Raw genomic sequence first — 10,757 nt, 5'->3', positions numbered from 1 at the left:
GGCTAGTGACCTTTAGAATTAGTTTAGCCATTGAGTCAAAAGATTGAAGGAACTCAGTTGAGTTTCTCCAGTGTACCTATTATTGGTGGGGTGTTTTGTTTCTTTTGGTGGCTGTGGGTTGTTTTGTTTATAAGTAGTTTAGAATTTTTGAAGTTGACTGTAGGATAAAGAATTTACCTGAGAAGTGTTAGTTGGAGGAACTAAGGTAGAAAAACACTTGTGTGTAAAAGAGTTTGAAATATGACTGGAGCCAAAGCTTGCCTTTTTTGTTGTATCTCAAAATCAGTTATTAAGGTGAACAGTCTTATCTGAGGAGGTTCCATGAAAAGCACTTATACTCCTTCTGGAACCAGAAAGAATCAATTGAAAACATTTTAACATAGTAAATAGAAACAAACAGCAGTATTTTTAAAGCAAGCAACATTCGCTCAGTTTGCATCAAGCCCAGGTATGTATAAAATATGCAAAAGGATATTTTCATATTATTTGTAGAGACAAGATAAAATACCATGAAGAAGGCAAGTTAGAATTTTTAAGAAACTGGCATAACTCTTTAATTGTGCAATAATCTGGCTATTGATTTGTAAAGCTTGTTAGTGAATTCTGTCAATGTGTGGATGAAAAAGGTTTGTCAGATTAATCAGTTTGTGCAAATTATGCTCTTAAATTAATACGTAGTTTCAAGTAGTTTAAATATTTCTTTGCTGAGCAAATTTTTCCATAGCTAGTACAAAAATGGCATTTTGTCCAGTCCCTTTCTTAGCTATTAGAGTAGTTTAGAAGGATTGGAGTTAATAAGCTGTTGCTAAATTTTTAAATATTTTCTTAAAATATTTGAATGTCAAGCATTTTAATGGTTTTTAAAAGATACTTTTTATGTGACATTCATTTATCTTTCATTAACTTATAATTCCTTGTAACAGATTTTTAAGAAGAGAAAGCATTTCATGTTTTACAGAATTTTAATAGAAAAAAATTATTTAAGATGTGGTGCTGCTTTAGTTTAGTTATTTATTGACCTACTAGACTTAAATTCAATAGTAGGCTACAGCTCTGTAAGATGAAAGTTTGGGTTTGAAGTCTAAGTGTTATCAGTGAGAAACTTTCTATGGGAAGGGTACAATTCAGTTTTTCTAGATTATAAATACGGCTGTTTTTAAAAGCAAAAGAAAAATCTGTAGAAATTTAGCTGGAATTGTTATGGGTTTCTCAAGAAGTCTCAGTGCAATTTTAATCTACCAAAAGCTTGCTGAGTTAGGTTACTTACCTGGGCTTCCGTTGTCTTGAGAGTTGGACTAAAGTGGACCTCCCTTTATATGGAACACTGCCATCTATGGTCCTTTAGCTTGGCATGCCCCCCTTTTCTAGCTTTTTTTTTCCTATCATTTTTTTCTTCCCCTTCTCATTTCTCTCAGTTCCTCCCTTCAGCAATTCTTAAACTATTTTTTATTATGAATCCCTTTAGCAATCTGGTGAAGTCTGTGGACCCCTTCTCGTAATAAAATTTTTAAGTGCAGAAAATTAAAATACATAGGCTTAAAGGAAATCAATTATATTGAAATGTTTTATTATTTAAAAAATTTTTCAAATACACGTCAGGTTAAGAATCCCTATTAAAAACCCAAAAAAGCAATTTAGCCAGAAGACAAGGTTACTTTGTTTCATTGTTACAGGAAAGAGAACTTTCTTTCCTCCTCAATCCCTAAGGTAAAAATGTTGCAGGTGCATTAGTAACAAACTTTGAGACAAAAATAGAAAAAAAAAACCCTGGGCAACTGTAACAAATAATATTTACTGACAAGAATCATACACATTGTCAGATTCTCTAACCAGGGCAGCTTTTTTGTGTTGTGGTTCTTAGTGGGAAAGAAGGTACTTACATTATGGTGCTGAAATAAACAGTAAAGAATAAATGGGCTTAAAATTTGTAGCAGAAAAGTGCTCAAGGTAAAATTTTGGAAAAATTGATTGCAGTGTGAGCACCAATAGAAAGTCATAGAATTATCTTCTTTCTGGAATGTGTCGCAAATATACCTAAAGTAACTAACATGAAAATCTAAGTCTTCTAAAAACAGCATTCACTTTTAAGAGAGATTATTTGCTTTATGATATAGCAGGGTTCCTTAGTGGATTTAATTTAGTTAACTTGCACCAAAATTGAGGCATGACCCTTGTGTAAAGAGGTGATTTGGTGCGGTGAAATTGACTAGAGGATTTTAAAGGTCTTTGCTTACTCCTAGAATGAGAAGGCCTGTGATTTAGGATTCAAGCCATAAGAGCTGTGCAAAATGCCAAATAATCTAAGCAAGAAGCAATTCCACTCTGTTACTTAGAGCCTAAGGAAATGAGAATGCCCTACAGCAGGTGTTCTTGACCTTTTTTTGCCAGATGGGCCCGTTGGCACCCTGGTGCAACCTATGCACTCCTTCTCAGAATGATGTTTTTAAATAAAATTGTATAGTATTAAGGGAGTCAATTATATTGAAATACAATTATCGAAATAGTGGGAGGGGAGGCAGAAGGTTCACAGACCCCAGGTTAAGAATCGCTGTCCACGATGTATTTGAGAAGATCCCTAACAGAATAATGTGGGCTTCAATCCAGAGTACTGATAAAGGTGTAGGAGGATGGTCAAAAGACATACATAGCTGATTTTTGTAGCAAAACACCAAAAAACTCAGAAACAGCCCACATAATCCCCGTGTTCAAATAATCAGAATTCTGTCCAATTTGGACTGAAATAGAATGAAAATGATTTTCTCAGCCTGAATTTACTGGAATTTCACAGCATCTGCCAAGTTATATAGTAGGTGAACCTAAGGATAATTATGGAGGGTGGTGATAACATTTAGATTTCCAAAACATTAGCCTTACCACAATTACATGGTCAGTGGCACAAATACTATTCATTTATCCCCAACTTGTAAATGTGGAAATAGTCTCCAGGGTTGTAACTACCCCATGGCCACGTAATTCAGTAAATGTTCAAAGTGGGACTTGTGTCTAAGTCTTCTGATCTGAATTCTCTCCACTAACCAATGTTATATCTAAGACCATAGGCTTCATATGGTAGTTACGAGCATAGTCCAAAAGACTTGAAGTTTAAAAATCAGGAAATTTGTACCACGACAAGGCGGTTTTTTAGGAAAGTGTAATATTAAAGGGAAGAAAAGCTCCATGGTATCAAGTGGGATAGTGGCGAGGTGGCATGGGGTTGGCACATTGACAATATATAGATACTCATGGGAGGTATGTAAAAATCAACTTGGAAAGCTCCTGCAGAATCCAGCAATGATGTTCCATGGGAAGAATATTGAAGCTTCAAACTATTTGGATGGTGGCAACTCACATAGACTACTTCAGCATTAAAAGGTGCTTTCTTTACAACAACCCTCAGGTAGGTTTTTTTAAAAAATCATTTTGCAGATGAGGAAAGGTCTCAAAAAAGTGAAAAAACTTACTTGCCCATAGCCTTAGGACCTCAAGTCCTAAATGCAATAAGTAGTGCCTGTGAAGTACTGCGGTGTTGGGGATGCAAGAGCCAAAATGAAACAATCTCTGCTCAAGGAGTTTAGGGTCCTTTGGAAAGAATGCAATATGCACACGGATATGGGCTTTGGGGGAACACATAACTAGGGTGGTGAGGCTTCACAGAGAAAGTAAACCTTGAAGAAAAAAATTCTGAAGCATAAAAATGAGAATGTAAGTATGGCTTGAATGGCTTGCGTGAATGTAGAAAGCAGCAGGTGGCACATTAAGCTGAGGGAACAGCTAATAGTTCAGTTGCAATGTGGCATCCATGACAAGGGAATGTAAGGTAAATCTGGGCATGTAGGTTGGTACTAGAATATGATGATTCTTAAATGCAAAGTTGAGATTGCATTTTACCCTAAAATGAATGAAGAAAGATTTTTGAGCAGGGGAATAGCATAATTAGCCATCTATTAGCCACCACAGCAATGGTGTCAGGTCTGCCCGTTAGGGATCCTGAAAGTCAACAGGTCCCTTTAGTACACTCGGGAAAATAGCTGCGTGTGTATGTGCTCTCCAGTTGAGAGTAGAGGCTACTTCCAGGGCTAGAGAGGCCCCTTGCAGGGAAACTGTGTAATGGTTATAAAATGATATATTTCCATACTGATATTCAAGCAAGAGCTGAGGGCACAAATTGGTTTAGCACCCAAGAAGAAAGGAAGAATAAATGGTGATATCCCTCCTTGATGGGTAGAAACTACTTACTATCTGCTGCTTGAGTCTTGGAATACTGGTTGCCTTTGAAGAAATTTAGTACTTTTTAAAAAATGACTACCTACCCTTAACAAGAAGAGGACAATGTTCTTAGATAGAAGGAAATACATGAATCAGAAAAAAGTTCTTTATTAATAAAATCTAAATTCATGTTATCTAGTCACCTGTTACACAGATCTCAGACTATCATCATTCTAACCTCTTTTTGGAAGAGAGGTTTCATAGGAATAGGTATCGTGATGTATAAAAGGTTCAGAAGACAATTTCTGGGTATTTAAGCATTTTATTAATTGTTGTGTTCGAACTTTGTTGCTGAAGAAGACCATGCCATCAGAGAAATGATGATATGACTTGACTTTGCTTTGAGTGAGGCAGGGCTGTGCAAGGTGACCAGCCTCACTTCTCAGGAGCCATCTGGATGACTGGAGATGGCCCAGGATGCAATAGGAGACCTTGGCCCCTCTAGGCCAAGGTCTATTAGGTACTCACTTAGGGTGAATTCAGTGAATAGGTCTGTTTAAAAGAAGTAGTTGGGATGGCCCCTTTAATGAGGCAAAGAAAAATAAATCAGGCTGGGAGGGAAACAGCAAATTACAATTAATAATCACTCTTAAGCCTGGAGGGTCCAGAAGTGGGAGGTACAGAATAGATAAGGAAGGAAGGAAGGCTTATGTGGGAAAGAACAGTTATAAGTAAAACTTCAGCTGTAATGGGCAGGTCTTACACTGGGGAAGGGGGAGGAAGTGTGTTTTAAAAAGGCTGGTTGGGGGGGGGAGAGTAAAAACTAGAGCAAGAAGAAAAATTGTGATCTGATTCTTGCCTAAGTAAGGAGGTAGAGAAAGGTGGTCAAATGAAACAGAAGGCAGAATTAAAGTTTCAACTGACATCCTTTTTATTTTCTCTACTGTGATTTTATATTGATAATTTTTTTCTGTTAATTTAATTGTGCATAACAAATAAAAATGATGGTCATTTGGCCTCTTTTAAACCAAAGACCCTTCCTAGAGGTCTTTTGGTGCTTATATATCCTTAGAAGAGTGGGTGTTCCCAACAAGCAGTAATCAACTCTGGTTAATAAGAGAATGAACATTATGAAAAGATTCATACTCTAATGGGCTGAGGGACTAAACTGATCTCTCAGTCTTGGACAGGAAACTTATCTCAACCCCTACCACACCTGCCTAGGGCAATCTAGACAAAAGGGGTGCACCTCAACTCAGACCTGCCTGACTAGAGCCTAATGGGCTGAAATTCACTTAAGCCTGGAATCCCTTTACCTTTAGATCAGATCTAAGCTTTCCCAGTTGGGTAAGCCTCATCTGAGATTTTTGTCTCATCTTCAGCCCTTCCCTTCACAGAAGGAAGCTTTGACCTAATCTTCAAATGAAGAAATAGGAAGGGAGAAAAATCCAAGAACTCTGCAATATTAACAATTGATTATGCAATAATCATTTCTCTTGCTATGATCTTCCCATTTCTATCCCATGTAACAATTTCTTTTTTTAAAAAAAATTTAAGTTTTCAACATGCATTTCCGCAAAATTTTGAATTCCTAATTTTCTCCCCATCTCTCCCCTCCCCCACCCCAAAACGCCGAGCATTCTAATTACCCTTACCACCAATCTGCCCTCCCTTCTAACATCCCTCCCTTCCTTTATCCCCATCTTCTCTTTTGTCCTGAAGGGCAAGATAAATTTCTATACCCCATTACCTGTATTTCTTATTTTCCAGTTGTATGCAAGAACAATACTCAACAGTTGTTTCTAAAACTTTGAGTTCCAACTTTTCGTCCTTCCTCGCTCCCCACCCATCCCCGTTGGGAAGGCAAGCAATTCAATATAGGCCATATATGTGTAGTTTAGCAAATGACTTCCATAATAGTCATGTTCCATGTAACAATTTCATAACCAGCTGAAAAAAAGTGATTGAGGTCATCTGACCATGGAAATCACATACTACTAGGCTGTCGTGCACCCACCCCCCAAAAAAACCCTCCCAAAAAACTCAAACCTTATCCAAAGGCTGCATCATCTAAAGAACATTTAGAAATTGAAGATTCGGAAGTTACCTTGTTTAGAAACCAAACTGAAAGTTCAAATTTCTTTATAGATTGAATTTGTTGGTTGGGTTTAACCCCATAATTTTTACTGATTGATTGTATGAGGGTGTCCTGTCAAGTTAGTTGAGAAACACAGAAATAATTTCATAGGATGGTAAGAAGATTGGTACAATTTCAGCCCAGCCTTCTACATCTGTAGTCTTCAGCAATGAAAATACATGGGTCCATTCCCCCCACCTCCCTAAACCTTGATTTGGAAAAATGTTGAGAATACACACTTTCCTTCTTTGTAAATTAAATATCTCATACTATTATTAGAGCTGAAATGTTGATTACTTTGCTGAACTGTGGTGTTGTGTTTTTTTCTTTTTCAATTTATTACGTGGGATAAAAGGCAATTTTTTTCCCCCAGAAATGGAAGTGATTGCAAAAAACAAAAGATATAAGTAAAAGAGTAAGAGATGAGGTGTAGGGGAGAAGAAAACACATGTCTGCAATGGCTTATGTCCAGAGAGCTACTGTAAAGTGCTGAAGTACATTCTGAAATACTAAAGAAAAGAATAATCTGTATTTATGTAGTTTGGATCTTTAAGCTTTTCTTTTAGTATCTTAATCTTTTAAATTAATAATTCATCTAATGTGGTAACTAAATTAATAAAATAGTATTTTCTTTTTGTATAGGGACTTTAATTTTTTAAAGAACTTTCATATCCAGAGTTTACAAGTACTCTGAGATGAAGAGGTAATGAAAATAATCTCTATTATACAGATAGAAATTAGGGAGGTTGTGGAGGTTGTGTCTTGTATAGTCATACAGTTAATTATTGGCAGGGCTTATACAAGATTAGTTCCATGGCATCAAACCCCATCTTTCCTCAAGCAGAACAGCCTTGTTCCTCAATCCTTCTGGTTAAATGAGTGTTTCTGGACAGTGGACTGGATGATCCTCTGATATGCTTTCCAGCTCTAGGATTGCATTATTCCATCATAGACAATGTGCTGTAAGTGTACAAATAAAGCCAAGTTAGGAGAAATCACTAGAGTCTGAAAAAAACATTTGTAGGTTTGAAAAAATTTGAGGAAAAGTCAAATTAAGTTGACAAGGCACTGGCTTAGCACCTGAAGAGACGTCTGTCTCTGAGCAGTATCATATACATTGCCTCTTACCTATACTCAAATGGATCTGCAGTCTCATATACTTGGAGCTACAATGATGTAAACTGAAAACCATCCATGTCTACCCATCCTCTAATTTTTGTTCATATCCTAATGTATATTCACCAGAGGAAATCCACTCAAAGTACTGAGGGCCATCCCCACTTTGTCCTGACCTCTTAATCAGTGCATTCAGGCTGTCCACCTATTCTCCAGTTTTGCTGTGTGACCAAACCAACTTTTAAAATCATACATTCCTCTATGATATACCTTATTCTGGTCCTTCTATGTAGTTCCTTGTTTGATATAAGATGCTTATATATCTTATACAAGCTTGTACCCACCATATCTCCATTTTCCTGTAATAGTATTTTTTATTCTTCAGAGACGATTGTATTTCATAATTTTTAGACATACAGACAAAAGAAAGGGAGAGAAAGAGAGAAAAAAGAAACCTGCAAAATATTTGGTATGAAAAAGATGGACCTTTGTTTCTGAAAGATGTTTGAGGTCATTAGAAGTTAACAATCCAGCTTACTCTCCTCCTGTTTATTCTGGGCACAACTTGTCCATTTGTATTCTCTATAATACATATATTGATGAACAAAATCTACAGGTTATTCATTTAGCTGCATGTCATAATCTGAACAGTAGATATTTATCTACTTGGTTTTTTTGTGTGTGAGTGGTTCATTCAAATACATTTGAGCCACTAAATCCATCAATAAACATTTATTAAGCACTTGCTGTATGCCAAGATCTGTGCTAAACTGGTGAAATGCAAAGAAAGGTTAAAAACCAGTCCTTGTCCCCAAAGAGCTCACTAAACATTTATTAAGTACTTTCTACGTGCTATACCCTGTACTAAATATGGAGTTTACAAAGAAAGGTAAAAGACAGTGTCTGCTCTCAAGGAGCTTAGTCTAACATGTAAATAACCAGGACTATGTAAGATATATATATACAGTAGATGAACTTAATCTAGGAAGGAAAGGCATCAGCAACTGTGTGGACCAGGAAAGGTTCCTTGCGGTAGTACAGATTTGAACTGAGCATTGAAGGAAGCCAAGGAAACTTAGGAGGTGGAAGTGAGAGGGCAGTGCACTTCAGGTATTGGTTACAAACAGTGTTGCTTGAGTAAGAAGACCAGGGTAGTTGAATTATAGCATAAGTATAATAAAGTAAGATGTAGGAAAGCATCAGGTTATGAAGAATTTTAAATGTCAAAAAGAAGATTTTATATTATATCCTGAAGGTAATAAGGAGTTGTCAAGGCTAATTGAGTTGGATAGAGGTGGGGACTGATATGACCAGAGCTACCCTTAAGGAAAAACCATCATGGCATCTGGGTGAAAAGATTGATTGAACTGGAAAAGGAAGAGACAGATCAGTTATAAGACTATGGTGGTGGTCTAGGTGAGGATGATAAGGACCTAAAGTACGGTTGTGGCCCTAGGTGACAAGAAGATCTATATGAGAGATGGTATAAAGGCACAAATAACAAGATTTGACAACAGGTTGAAGACATGAGGTGAATGAATGAGTGGCCAAGGATGACACTGAGGTTGTGAATCTGGAAGACTAGGAGGGATAGCAGTGATACCTTAGTAATAATAGAGGAGAAGTGGTTAGATGGTAAGATAATAAGTTCTGTTTTGGACATGTGTTTGAAATGTCTAATAAGCAGTTAAAGATATGTGACTACTTCAGTAAAGAGTAGGGCTGGATGTATAGTAAAAGGGCAGGAACTGTGGAACAGGATGGGCCAGTAGCTCTGTTGCTCTCATCCCAAGGTGGGGTCATAGATTCCACTCCTGGGCTCAGAGCAGGGGTGGTCCTGAAGTCTTGTTGCTCTGATGACAGAACAAATTTGGATCACAGATTTAGCCCACCTGCATCGACAAAGGGTGGATTGGCAGTTTTGTTATTCTGACCCTGGAGCTGTATCCTAGGATGCAGCCCGGGGCAAGTTAGTTAAGGGCTATAGGGCAAGGGCTGACCTACATCTCTGTTGCTCTGAATCTGCAGAGTCTTCCAGTTAGCTGATGACCCAGAGTCAACAGCTGCCTACTAGAGTGGTACCGAGGGGCAAGCCTTTGTTGATGTTACTTAGACTCAAACTGGGGTCTGAAGCCTAGAAAGTACAGTTCAGTAAGACAGCAATCAGACCATGCTCTAGATCATCAGATGGCTAAAGGCCCTGTGGTCTGAGAATGAAGTGACAAAAAGTCAGATAAGACAGATCAGGATCATACAGGGACACAACAGTACCACCAGAATTTCGTAGAGCTGAAAGCCACAGTCTGGGCAGTGATGCTAGAAAAATGAGTAAACAAAATAAATAGTTACTCTAATGTCAGGGATGTCCAAGAAACAAACTGAGATGAGAATAATTCCAAAATACCTACAAGCAAAATCTAAAAGAAAAACACAGGTTTGTCACAAAGTCATGTAGAATTCCTAGAAGAAGAGATTTTTAAAGAGTTAAAGTGATATTAATGAAATGAGAGTGATAGATGAAGCAATTTTTTAAAAATGAGAGCTTTGGAGGAAAAATTTGGAAAGAGAATTCAAAAATTAGCACAAGAATGGGTTATAAAACCTTACCCAAGTAAGGCTCATTGGAAATTAGAATGGCTCAAACATCAATTAATGATTGAGACAAAAAGAAATCAAAGCAAAGTCAAAAGAGTGAAAAAAAATTGAAGGAAATGTAAGGTAAGCCATCTTTGAGCAAAAACAATTGACCTGAAAAATAAATCAAGGAAGAGAATTTAAGAATGGGTGGAATGTCTTTTTTTAAAATTAATTAATTAATTTAACTTGTAACATTCATTTTCACAAAATTTTGGGTTCCAAATTTTCTCCCCTTTTGTCCCCTCCCCCACACCCCAAAACACCAAGCATTCTAATTGCCCCTATCACCAATCTGCTCTCTCTTCTATCATCCCTCTCTGCCCTTGTCTCCATCTTCTCTTTTGTCCTGTAGGGCCAAATAATTTTCTATACCCCTTTACCTGTATTTCTTATTTCCTAGTGGCAAGAACGGTACTCGACAGTTGTTCCTAAAACTTTGAGTTCCAACTTCTTTTCCTCCCTCCCTCCCCACCCCTTCCCTTTGGAAGTCAAGCAATTCAATATAGGCCAAATCTGTGTAGTTTTGCAAATGACTTCCATAATAGTCATGTTGTATAAGACTAACTATATTTCCCTCCATCCTATCCTGTCCATGGTTGGAATGTCTTAAAGCCATGACCAAAAAAAGAATCTGGATATCATATTTCAAGCAATCATGAAA

The sequence above is a fragment of the Notamacropus eugenii genome, chromosome 1 (genome assembly GCF_028372415.1).
Source record: "Notamacropus eugenii isolate mMacEug1 chromosome 1, mMacEug1.pri_v2, whole genome shotgun sequence".
NCBI classification, from domain to species: Eukaryota; Metazoa; Chordata; class Mammalia; order Diprotodontia; family Macropodidae; genus Notamacropus; species Notamacropus eugenii.
Note: the sequence above shows the minus strand (reverse complement) of the source record.